This window comes from Oncorhynchus kisutch, linkage group LG13, assembly GCF_002021735.2.
Source record: "Oncorhynchus kisutch isolate 150728-3 linkage group LG13, Okis_V2, whole genome shotgun sequence".
Lineage (NCBI taxonomy): Eukaryota > Metazoa > Chordata > Actinopteri > Salmoniformes > Salmonidae > Oncorhynchus > Oncorhynchus kisutch.
In genome coordinates, this window is record NC_034186.2 from 11,542,761 (window position 1) to 11,556,077 (window position 13,317).

A 13,317-nucleotide genomic window follows, 5' to 3' on the forward strand; every position below is an offset into this window, starting at 1 on the left:
GAGAGGGCATATATATGAACAGAGAGGACATATAGGGACAGAGAGGGCATATAGGGACATAGACACTGAAGAGGAGAGGAAGAGAGTAGAGAGAAACGCCAGCACACAGGAACAATAGGGAGTGAAGCCAATGGAGTGTAAGGATGCAGAAAAGAGAGTAACAGAGAGAACATATACGGACAGCGAGACACTGAGACAAACGAGGAGAGAGCAGATTTGAGGAAGAGAGAGGCGGACTGCTCTCAGCGTCTCTTCCTACTGATGGTTTTGTGGCTGCTGGGAACTGTCAGGTCGTGAGCAGCATCCATAATCAACACAGTGGTATTTCCCTCCCTCTCCATCTCTCTCTTTCTCTCTATGCCCTTCAGTTGACTGTTTCTGCCCAGAAAGATGCTGTGGCTATCGTTACCGTGGCAACAGACCTTGTACCAGTCTCAGTCTCTGCCCCATCTGGCTTGCCCCTCTGTCATACCAGCTGTGTGCCAACCTTGAGGAACATTAACAGCTAACTAACTACAACACAATTAAGATAATGATCAACGAGAGTCCCCCAATTCCCCCAAAACCAGTTATACCTTCCCAATACTAGTCTTAAGGTTTTACATATGCGATACATTTGTAATATACTGAAATTAGTGAATTGCTGCCAAAGGCCATCTTGAATAGCTGAAGGCTTCATAAAAGGGCGATAGCTTTGAGAGAGCAGTAGTGTTGTTTTGTGCTGCTCCTGAGACGTATACAGATTAGGGATGCAACGATACACGGTATGTTTATCCAACCGTTCGGTACGCCCCCTACAGTTCAATACTCACACGTGAACCGCAGAATTACCATATGCCTGTCATTTTCCTAGAATTTCCAAAACCTGCTTATTGCGCTGAAGAGTACACACACGTTGTACATTCAGATCCACAGCACCAGACGTGCAGCTTGTGGCCGTTAAGGGGCTCCTGAGGGCTGACAGACTTTACTCCACAGCAATGTCTCAAAATGTGGCAACCGCAGTGACCGCAACCCCCTCCCCCTTAAACAACCAATGGATGATTTGGAATGACATCTCAGTAGGAAACCTCCCTAAAGGGGCCCCATGAAGAGAGGGGAAACTAAATCCGCTGTGTGGGAACATTTTGGATTCAGCATTCAATATGATGACGAGGTTAAGAAGACCGTGAACATACAAAGTACAGCCTGCCAAGCATTGCTTTGCCACTGTCGGCTACTCGAGTGGAAACACTTGTAACGTGTCATTTACGTGGTGGAGCTGGAGCATTGAGAGTCCACTCGTTAATGAAAACACAACAATCTCTCGCTGCTGCCTTCCAACAACAATTTGCGACAAATTCAGAAAAATGTAAAGAAATAACAGAAGCAGTGGGAGTATTCATAGGCAAAGATTTGCAGCCCTATTCGGGGGTTACTGACTCGGATTTCCTCACCTCCCGCACACATTTCAACAGCAAAGAAACTCCCAAACTCTATGAAACATAACAGAGAGAAATTGAAAAGGAATTGACACAGACACCCTATCTAGCTCTCTGTGAAGGTTCGCTATGTACTGGAAGCTAGCTCTCTGTGAAGGTTCACTATGTACTGGAAGCTAGCTCTCTGTGAAGGTTCACTATGTACTGGAAGCTAGCTCTCTGTGAAGAGTCAACCAGTCAGTCAGTTAGTCAACCAGTCAGTTAGTCAGCCAGTCAGTTAGTCAACCAGTCAGCCAGTCAGTGATTCAACCAGTCAGCCAGTTAGTCAACCAGTCAGTTAGTCTGCCAGTTAGTCAACCAGTCAGTTAGTCAACCAGTCAGTTAGTCAACCAGTCAGTCAGTTAGTCAACCAGTCAGTTAGTCAACCAGTCAGTCAGTTAGTCAACCAGTCAGTCAGTTAGTCAACCAGTCAGTTAGTCAACCAGTCAGTTAGTCAGCCAGTCAGTTAGTCAGCCAGTCAGTTAGTCAACCAGCCAATTAGTCAACCAGTCAATTAGTCAGCCAGTCAGTGATTCAACCAGTCAGCCAGTTAGTCAACCAGTCAGTTAGTCAGCCTGCCAGTTAGTCAACCAGTCAGTCAGCCAGCCAGTCAGTTAGTCAGCCAGTCAGTGATTCAACCAGTCAGCCAGTTAGTCAACCAGTCAGTTAGTCAACCAGTCAGTTAGTCAGCCAGTTAGTCAGCCTGCCAGTTAGTCAACCAGTCAGTTAGTCAGCCAGTCAGTTAGTTAACCAGTCAGCCAGTCAGTTAGTCAACCAGTCAGCCAGTCAGTGATTCAACCAGTCAGCCAGTCAGTGATTCAACCAGTCAGCCAGTCAGTGATTCAACCAGTCAACCAGTTAGTCAGTCAGCCAGTTAGTCAGTCAGGCAGTCAGTTAGTCAGCCAGCCAGTTAGTCAGCCAGTTAGTCAGTCAGGCAGTCAGTTAGTCAGCCAGCCAGTCAGTCAGGTAGCTAGCCAGCCAGTCGGTTAGTCAGTCAGCCAGTCGGTTAGTTAGTCAGCCAGTCGGTTAGTCAGTCAGCCAGTCAGTTAGTCAGCCAGCCAGTCAGTAGCTAGCCAGCCAGTCGGCTGGTATCTAGCCAGCCAGTCGGTTAGTCAGTCAGCCAGCCAGTTAGTCAGCCAGCCTGTCAGTCAGGTAGCTAGTCAGCCAGTCGGTTAGTCAGTCAGCCAGCCAGTCAGTCAGGTAGCTAGTCAGCCAGTCGGTTAGTCAGTCAGCCAGCCAGTTAGTCAGCCAGCCTGTCAGTCAGGTAGCTAGCCAGCCAGTCGGTTAGTCAGTCAGCCAGCCAGTTAGTCAGCCAGCCAGTCAGTCAGGTAGCTAGTCAGCCAGTCGGTTAGTCAGTCAGCCAGCCAGTTAGTCAGTCAGCCAGCCAGTCAGTCAGGTAGCTAGCCAGCCAGTCGGTTAGTCAGTCAGCCAGTCAGTTAGTCAGCCAGCCAGCCAGTCAGTCAGGTAGCTAGCCAGCCAGTCAGTTAGTCAGTCTTAACCCCATATGACTTCCCCCTTAGCTCTTCAGCTCCAGCAGAATTAAGAGTCTAATCATGTTTCTGCTTTAGGCCTTTCTTTTCCTAACGACTTAATGCTAATGAAATGGAGGGTTTTTAATAACACATCTTCAATACAGCTGAGAAAAAAGGTTGAAGTTCCTGTCTGAAAAGGAATTTCATTAAATACAGCCTCTCTCAATGTCGCTCTCTTTCTCCATCTCTCCCTCCCTATCTCTCTCTCCCTCTTGTGCTCTCTCTTTCTCCATCCCTCCCTCCCTATCTCTCTCTCCCTCTTGTTCTCTCTCTTCCTCCATCCCTCCCTCCCTATCTCTCTCTCCCTCTTGTGCTCTCTCTTTCTCCATCCCTCCCTCCCTATCTCTCTCTCCCTCTTGTGCTCTCTCTTTCTCCATCCCTCCCTCCCTATCTCTCTCTCCCTCTTGTGCTCTCTCTTTCTCCATCCCTCCCTCCCTATCTCTCTCTCCCTCTTGTGCTCTCTCTTTCTCCATCCCTCCCTCCCTATCTCTCTCCCTCTTGTGCTCTCTCTTTCTCCATCCCTCCCTCCCTATCTCTCTCCCTCTTGTGCTCTCTCTTTCTCCATCCCTCCCTCCCTATCTCTCTCTCCCTCTTGTGCTCTCTCTTTCTCCATCCCTCCCTCCCTATCTCTCTCTCCCTCTTGTGCTCTCTCTTTCTCCATCTCTCCCTCCCTATCTCTCTCTCCCTCTTGTGCTCTCTCTTGCTTTCCCTCGATCTTTCTATCTCCATCCATCTCCCGCTCTCTCTTTCTGTCTCCACTCTCTCTCTCCCTTTATCTTTCTTTCACCATCCCTCTCTCTCTCCACCTCTCTCTCTCGCTCTTTCTCTCTCAATTTCAATTTAAGGGCTTTATTGGCATGGGAAACATATGTTTACATTGCCAACGCAAGTGACATAGATAATACATATTATCAAAATGAACTGTAAACATTAGTGATGCACCGATATGACATTTTTGGCCGATACCGATATCAAATATTTTCCTTGCCGAAAAACCCGATACCCGATATTTACTATTTTAGCGGCCTTTTAAGCATTCTATTACAGTAGTAGATAACACACACACATGGACACAGAGATCGAAGGCACTGCATCTCAGTCCAAGAGGCGTCACAACAGTCCCTGGTTCGAATCCAGGCTGTGAGTCGCATAGGATGGCTCACAATTGGCCCAGCGTCGTCCGGGTTTGGCCGGTGTAGGCCGTCATTGTAAATAAGAATTTGTTCTTAACTGAAATAAAGATTACACACACACACACACACTGACAAAAAAGTTATTTTGTTGGCATTTACGTATGTCCCCATTACCAGTAAAACATCATCAAAACCTATTTCTTTCACTTATTTGCTGTTTGGTTCAGTTGTTCAGTCGTTTCATTATCAACCAGGATTTCATCATACATGTCAAGCAGTGAAGTTTCAGCTCTGTCTGTCCATGGCCTCTCTTCCTCGGTGCGCACTGTCAATGTGTCTGTTTCCATCTTGTCCAGCTCTGTCTGTCCATGGCCTCTCTTCCTCGGTGCGCACTGTCAATGTGTCTGTTTCCATCTTGTCCAGCTCTGTCTGTCCATGGCCTCTCTTCCTCGGTACGCACCGTCACTGTGTCTGTTTCCATCTTGTCCAGCTCTGTCTGTCCATGGCCTCTCTTCCTCGGTACGCACCGTCACTGTGTCCGTTTCCATCTTGTCCAGCTGTGTATGTAACATTTCACATAAACCCTGTTTCTTGTCTGCATCGAAGTAGTGGTCCTTGTACATAGCATTGAGCATGGTGGCGACACAGTAAAGAGGCTCGGTGAGAATGCCACCGAATCGCTTGTTCACAGTCTGTGTCTGCAGTTTTGTTGAGCAGGTGTTTCAATGCCATGAGAGGGTATCATATCTGCTGCAGACACAGTTGACTAGCTTATTTCTCCAGTCAGTTGTTTGAATGGAGCTAGCTAGTGTGTTCATGTTTCCTACTTTCAAACATGTTCTCAAATGCCATTGAATAGGCAGCAGCGGTATGAGAACCAGCACATTCTTGAGCATGCAATAGGGCTTGACTCAGTACGAAATCCTCGTCGACCCTCTGTGCTGTCAGACTCAGCATGCTCTTGGGGCGGCAGGTAGCCTAGTGGTTAGAGCGTTGGACTAGTAACCGAAAGGTTGGAAGATCGAATCCCTGAGCTGACAAGGTACAAATCTGTAGTTCTGCCCCTGAACAGGCATTTAACCCACTGTTCCTAGGCCGTCATTGTAAATAAGAATTTGTTCTTAACTGACTTGCCTAGTTAAAGGTCATAGGCAGCATTCCTCCTCCTGGTTAAATAAAGGTTAAACAAACAATATTACGGGTCCAAGTGTCAGTCATGAAGCTAAAAGCAGTGACTCTATTACTGTGTAACTCCGGTAGGGCAACATCTGCACAATAGCGCACTTGGTAGTGTGTACCGGTGCTCGACCAGTCGCGAAAGCCAACATCACCCACAACAGAGAACAGTTGATTATCAAGGGAAAAGCATTCCTCCATTATCTTGGCGTTAATGGATTATCGCCTTTGAGTTGTCTCACTGAAATGTTCTTACTCTTTCAAATGACTGCTGGACTTGTCGACTGCTCGATCCACAGATTGTGGGCTAGGTTAGGAATGCTGTGTTGCACGTGTAGCGCAAAATTTTACGAGGCGTCATTACGTCATGTACCTACATTATATAGGTATGCACGTCATCTACCTACGTTATATAGATATGCACATCATCTTTGAAATCGGTTTTTAACATCGCCGTTAAACAAGACATCGGGCCGATACCGGTGTTGGAATTCTTTAGCTAATATCGTCCGATTCCGATATGGTCACCGATATATCCTGCATCCCTAGTAAACATTACTCTACTGTATCTCTATCTCTCTCTGTCTCCCTATCTCTCTCTATATATGTATCTGTCTCCCTATCTCTTTCTCTATATTTATCTGTCTCCCTATCTCTCTCTATATATTTATGTCTCTCTATCTCTCTCTATATATTTATCTGTCTCCCTATCTCTCTCTATATATTTATCTGTCTCCCTGTCTCTCTCTATATATGTATCTGTTTCTCTCTATATATTTATCTGTCTATCTCTCTCTATATATTTATCTGTCTCTATCTCTCTATATATTTATCTGTCTCCCTATCTCTCTCTATATATTTATCTGTCTCCCTATCTCTCTCTATATATTTATCTGTCTCCCTGTCTCTCTCTATATATTTATCTGTCTCCCTGTCTCTCTCTATATATTTATCTGTCTCCCTGTCTCTCTCTATATATTTCTGTCTCTCTATATATATTTATCTGTCTCTATCTCTCTATATATTTATCTGTCTCCCTATCTCTCTCTATATATGTGTCTGTCTCCCTATCTCTCTCTATATATTTATCTGTCTCCCTATCTCTCTCTATATATTTATCTGGCTCCCTATCTCTCTCTATATATTTATCTGTCTCCCTATCTCTCTCTCTATATTTATCTGTCTCCCTATCTCTCTCTATATATTTATCTGTCTCCCTATCTCTCTCTATATATTTATCTGTCTCTCTATCTCTCTATATATATTTATCGGTCTCCCTGTCTCTCTCTATATATTTATCTGTCTCTCTCTATATATTTATCTGTCTCCCTATCTCTCTCTATACCAACTATAACATCTTCCGTCAAGATAGAACTGCCAAAGGGGGAGGAGTTGCAGTTTACTGCAGAGATAGCCTGCAAAGTAATGTCATACTTTCCAGGTCCATACCCAAACAGTTCGAACTACTAATTTTGAAAATTACTCTCTCCAGAAATAAGTCTCTCACGGTTGCCGCCTGCTACCGACCCCCCTCAGCTCCCAGCTGTGCCCTGGACACCATTTGTGAATTGATCGCCCCCCATCTAGCTTCAGAGTTTGTTCTGTTAGGTGACCTAAACTGGGATATGCTTAACACCCCGCCAGTCCTACAATCTAAGCTAGATGCCCTCAATCTCACACAAATCATCAAGGAACCCACCAGGTACAACCCTAACTCTGTAAACAAGGGCACCCTCATAGACGTCATCCTGACCAACTGGCCCTCCAAATACACCTCCGCTGTCTTCAACCAGGATCTCAGCGATCACTGCCTCATTGCCTGTATCCGCTGCGGAGCCGCAGTCAAACGACCACCCCTCATCACTGTCAAACGCTCCCTAAAACACTTCTGTGAGCAGGCCTTTCTAATCGACCTGGCCCGGGTATCCTGGAAGGGCATTGACCTCATCCCGTCAGTTGAGGATGCCTGGTCATTCTTTAAAAGTAACTTCCTCACCATTTTAGATAAGCATGCTCCGTTCAAAAAATGCAGAACTAAGAACAGATACAGCCCTTGGTTCACCCCAGACCTGACTGCCCTCGACCAGCACAAAAACATCCTGTGGCGGACTGCAATAGCATCGAATAGTCCCCGTGATATGCAACTGTTCAGGGAAGTCCGGAACCAATACACGCAGTCAGTCAGGAAAGCTAAGGCCAGCTTCTTCAGGCAGAAGTTTGCATCCTGTAGCTCTAACTCCAAAAAGTTCTGGGACACTGTGAAGTCCATGGAGAACAAGAGCACCTCCTCCCAGCTGCCCACTGCACTGAGGCTAGGTAACACGCTCACCACCGATAAATCCATGATTATCGAAAACATCAATAAGCATTTCTCAACGGCTGGCCATGCCTTCCGCCTGGCTACTTCAACCTCGGCCAACAGCTCCGCCCCCCCCCGCAGCTCCTCGCCCAAGCCTCTCCAGGTTCTCCTTTACCCAAATCCAGATAGCAGATGTTCTGAAAGAGCTGCAAAACCTGGACCCGTACAAATCAGCTGGGCTTGACAATCTGGACCCTCTATTTCAGAAATAATCTGCCACCATTGTCGCAACCCCTATTACCAGCCTGTTCAACCTCTCTTTCATATCGTCTGAGATCCCCAAGGATTGGAAAGCTGCCGCAGTCATCCCCCTCTTCAAAGGGGGAGACACCCTGGACCCAAACTGTTACAGACTTATATCCATCCTGCCCTGCCTATCTAAGGTCCTCGAAAGCCAAGTCAACAAACAGGTCACTGACCATCTCGAATCCCACCGTACCTTCTCCGCTGTGCAATCTGGTTTCCGAGCCGGTCATGGGTGCACCTCAGCCACACTCAAGGTACTAAACGATATCATAACCGCCATCGATAAAAGACAGTACTGTGCAGCCGTCTTCATCGACCTTGCCAAGGCTTTCGACTCTGTCAATCACCATATTCTTATCGGCAGACTCAGTAGCCACGGTTGTTCGGATGACTGCCTTGCCTGGTTCACCAATTACTTTGCAGACAGAGTTCAGTGTGTCAAATCGGAGGGCATGCTGTCCGGTCCTCTGGCAGTCTCTATGGGGGTGCCACAGGGTTCAATTCTCGGGCCGACTCTTTTCTCTGTGTATATCAATGATGTTGCTCTTGCTGCGGGCGACTCCCTGATCCACCTCTACGCAGACGACACCATTCTATATACTTTCGGCCCGTCTTTGGACACTGTGCTATCTAACCTCCAAACAAGCTTCAATGCCATACAACACTCCTTCCGTGGCCTCCAACTGCTCTTAAACGCTAGTAAAACCAAATGCATGCTTTTCAACCGGTCGCTGCCTGCACCCGCATGCCGACTAGCATCACCACCCTGGATGGTTCCGACCTAGAATATGTGGACGTCTATAAGTACCTAGGTGTCTGGCTAGACTGCAAACTCTCCTTCCAGACTCATATCAAACATCTCCAATCGAAAATCAAATCAAGAGTCGGCTTTCTATTCCGCAACAAAGCCTCCTTCACTCACGCCGCCAAGCTTACCCTAGTAAAACTGACTATCCTACCGATCCTCGACTTCGGCGATGTCATCTACAAAATGGCTTCCAACACTCTACTCAGCAAACTGGATGCAGTCTATCACAGTGCCATCCGTTTTGTCACTAAAGCACCTTATACCACCCATCACTGCGACTTGTATGCTCTAGTCGGCTGGCCCTCGCTACATATTCGTCGCCAGACCCACTGGCTCCAGGTCATCTACAAGTCCATGCTAGGTAAAGCTCCGCCTTATCTCAGCTCACTGGTCACGATGGCATCACCCATCCGTAGCACGCGCTCCAGCAGGTGTATCTCACTGATCATCCCTAAAGCCAACACCTCATTTGGCCGCCTTTCGTTCCAGTACTCTGCTGCCTGTGACTGGAACGAATTGCAAAAATCGCTGAAGTTGGAGACTTTTATCTCCCTCACCAACTTCAAACATCAGTTATCTGAGCAGCTAACCGATCGCTGCAGCTGTACATAGTCTATTGGTAAATAGCCCACCCTTTTTCACCTACCTCATCCCCATACTGTTTTTATTTATTTACTTTTCTGCTCTTTTGCACACCAATATCTCTACCTGTACATGACCATCTGATCATTCATCACTCCAGTGTTAATCTGCAAAATTGTAATTATTTGCCTACCTCCTCATGCCTTTTGCACACATTGTATATAGACTCCCCCTTTGTTTTCTACTGCGTTATTGACTTGTTAATTGTTTACTCCATGTGTAACTCTTTGTTGTCTGCTCACACTGCTATGCTTTATCTTGGCCAGGTCGCAGTTGCAAATGAGAACTTGTTCTCAACTAGCCTACCTGGTTAAATAAAGGCGAAATAAAATAAAATAAAAAATATATTTATCTGTCTCCCTATCTCTCTATATATATTTATCTGTCTCCCTATCTCTCTCTATATATTTATCTGTCTCTCTATCTCTCTCTATATATTTATCTGTCTCCCTATCTCTCTCTATATATTTATCTGTCTCTCTATCTCTCTATATATTTATCTGTCTCCCTGTCTCTCTCTATATATTTATCTCTCTCTATATATATTTATCTGTCTCTCTATCTCTCTCTATATATTTATCTGTCTCCCTATCTCTCTCTATATATTTATCTGTCTCTCTATCTCTCTCTATATATTTATCTGTCTCCCTATCTCTCTCTATATATTTATCTGTCTCCCTATCTCTCTCTATATATTTATCTGTCTCTCTATCTCTCTATATATTTATCTGTCTCCCTGTCTCTCTCTCTATATTTATCTCTCTCTATATATATTTATCTGTCTCCCTATCTCTCTCTATATATTTATCTGTCTCTCTATATATTACAAATCAGCTGGGCTTGACAATCTGGACCCTCTATTTCTGAAACTATCTGCCACCATTGTCGCAACCCCTATTACCAGCCTGTTCAACCTCTCTTTCATCTCGTCTGAGATCCCCAAGGATTGGAAAGCTGCCGCAGTCATCCCCCTCTTCAAAGGGGGAGACACCCTGGACCCAAACTGTTACAGACCTATATCCATCCTGCCCTGCCTATCTAAGGTCTTCGAAAGCCAAGTCAACAAACAGGTCACTGACCATCTCGAATCCCACCGTACCTTCTCCGCTGTGCAATCTGGTTTCCGAGCCGGTCATGGGTGCACCTCAGCCACACTCAAGGTACTAAACGACATCATAACCGCCATCGATAAAAGACAGTACTGTGCAGCCGTCTTCATCGACCTCGCCAAGGCTTTCGACTCTGTCAATCACCATATTCTTATCGGCAGACTCAGTAGCCTCGGTTTTTCGGATGACTGCCTTGCCTGGTTCACCAATTACTTTGCAGACAGAGTTCAGTGTGTCAAATCGGAGGGCATGCTGTCCGGTCCTCTGGCAGTCTCTATGGGGGTGCCACAGGGTTCAATTCTCGGGCCGACTCTTTTCTCTGTGTATATCAATGATGTTGCTCTTGCTGCGGGCGATTCCCTGATCCACCTCTACGCAGACGACACCATTCTATATACTTTCGGCCCGTCTCTGGACACTGTGCTATCTAACCTCCAAACAAGCTTCAATGCCATACAACACTCCTTCCGTGGCCTCCAACTGCTCTTAAACGCTAGTAAGACCAAATGCATGCTTTTCAACCGGTCGCTGCCTGCACCTGCATGCCCGACTAGCATCACCACCCTGGATGGTTCCGACCTAGAATATGTGGACGTCTATAAGTACCTAGGTGTCTGGCTAGACTGCAAACTCTCCTTCCAGACTCATATCAAACATCTCCAATCGAAAATCAAATCAAGAGTCGGCTTTCTATTCCGCAACAAAGCCTCCTTCACTCAAGCCGCCAAGCTTACCCTAGTAAAACTGACTATCCTACCGATCCTCGACTTCGGCGATGTCATCTACAAAATGGCTTCCAACACTCTACTCAGCAAACTGGATGCAGTCTATCACAGTGCCATCCGTTTTGTCACTAAAGCACCTTATACTACCCACCACTGCGACTTGTATGCTCTAGTCGGCTGGCCCTCGCTACATATTCGTCGCCAGACCCACTGGCTCCAGGTCATCTACAAGTCTATGCTAGGTAAAGCTCCGCCTTATCTCAGCTCACTGGTCACGATGGCAACACCCATCCGTAGCACGCGCTCCAGCAGGTGTATCTCACTGATCATCCCTAAAGCCAACACCTCATTTGGCCGCCTTTCGTTCCAGTACTCTGCTGCCTGTGACTGGAACGAATTGCAAAAATCGCTGAAGTTGGAGACTTTTATCTCCCTCACCAACTTCAAACATCAGCTATCTGAGCAGCTAACCGATCGCTGCAGCTGTACATAGTCTATTGGTAAATAGCCCACCCTTTTCACCTACCTCATCCCCGTACTGTTTCTATTTATTTACTTTTCTGCTCTTCTGCACACCAATATCTCTACCTGTACATGACCATCTGATCTTTTATCACCCCAGTGTTAATCTGCAAAATTGTAATTATTTGCCTACCTCCTCATGCCTTTTGCACACATTGTATATAGACCCCCCCTTCGTTTTCTACTGTGTTATTGACTTGTTAATTGTTTACTCCATGTGTAACTCTTTGTTGTATGCTCACACTGCTATGCTTTATCTTGGCCAGGTCGCAGTTGCAAATGAGAACTTGTTCTCAACTAGCCTACCTGGTTAAATAAAGGTGAAATAAAAAAAAATAAAAAAAATAAAAATATTTATCTGTCTCCCTACCTCTCTCTATATATTTATCTGTCTCCCTACCTCTCTCTATATATTTATCTGTCTCCCTATCTCTCTCTATATATTTATCTGTCTCCCTATCTCTCTATATATATTTATCTGTCTCCCTATCTCTCTCTATATATTTATCTGTCTCCCTATCTCTCTATATATATTTATCTGTCTCCCTATCTCTCTCTATATATTTATCTGTCTCCCTATCTCTCTCTATATATTTATCTGTCTCCCTGTCTCTATATATTTATCTCTCTCTATATATATTTATCTGTCTCTCTATCTCTCTATATATTTATCTGTCTCCCTGTCTCTCTCTATATATTTATCTGTCTCCCTATCTCTCTCTATATATTTATCTGTCTCTCTATATATTTATCTGTCTCCCTGTCTCTCTATATATATTTATCTGTCTTCTTTCTCTGCCTCTTGTTCTATGGTCAGTCTAGTATTTACTGAGTGGACAGTGCGTAGCAGACATCTGATTGGACAAGACAGTGTTCTTTGAGTTTTGATTGGCTGAGAGGGACAGGTGTTCTGAGTGCAGTCACCAGGGTGGGAACTCCACAGAGATAGAGGTGTAGAAGTGAGGTACAGTAATGGCGGTACAGGTGCAGTGCTGCACCATGTGAATGGGACGCACCGTGAGACCCAAACTGTTGCCAGCAGCAGTGCACCTGCATTGGAAATTCACATGTATTATGTATTTTTTGTATTTTTTGTAAATTGCACTTTAAATGTTAAGAACAATGTCCAATTTGTCATCCCATTTCTGAGTGTGTCTGAGTGTGTGTTTCGATATATGTCTATGTTTCTAATGGACTGTGTATGTCTCTGTCTGACTGTGTGTTTCTATGTCTCTGTGTTTGTTTATGTGGGTGGTAAAATAGGACACTGTCACTGAGGAAGCTAGCTGTTTGTCTGCATGCATCTCTTTAATGAGCAGCAACCCAATAGATAGGACTTCAGGGGTGTAGAATGAGGAGAGTGTTTCTCCCATGAGGAAAACACAGAGGAGGTTTTTACTGTCATCTCAGAGAATTCTCATGTTACACACCATGGGCTCTCCAGTGCAAATTACATACTGTATATGTGTCTCTCCACCATACTGTAGAGCGAGGTGGATCCCCTGTCTGTGTGTATCCCTGTATGTGTCTGAGGACACGGCTCCATTTGAATAATGGTTCATCTTCTCAGTGAGGTGTGTGTGTATCTGTCTATCTATCCAGCCC

The 13,317-nt window shown here is 45.5% G+C and overlaps 1 protein-coding gene across 8 annotated transcripts in view; it reads left to right on the forward strand.

Annotated features, from left to right (window-relative positions):
• The window catches only part of mast2 (microtubule associated serine/threonine kinase 2), a 293,284-nt gene that overhangs the window by 221,653 nt on the left and 58,314 nt on the right, over window positions 1-13,317 (forward strand). The window lies entirely within an intron of this gene.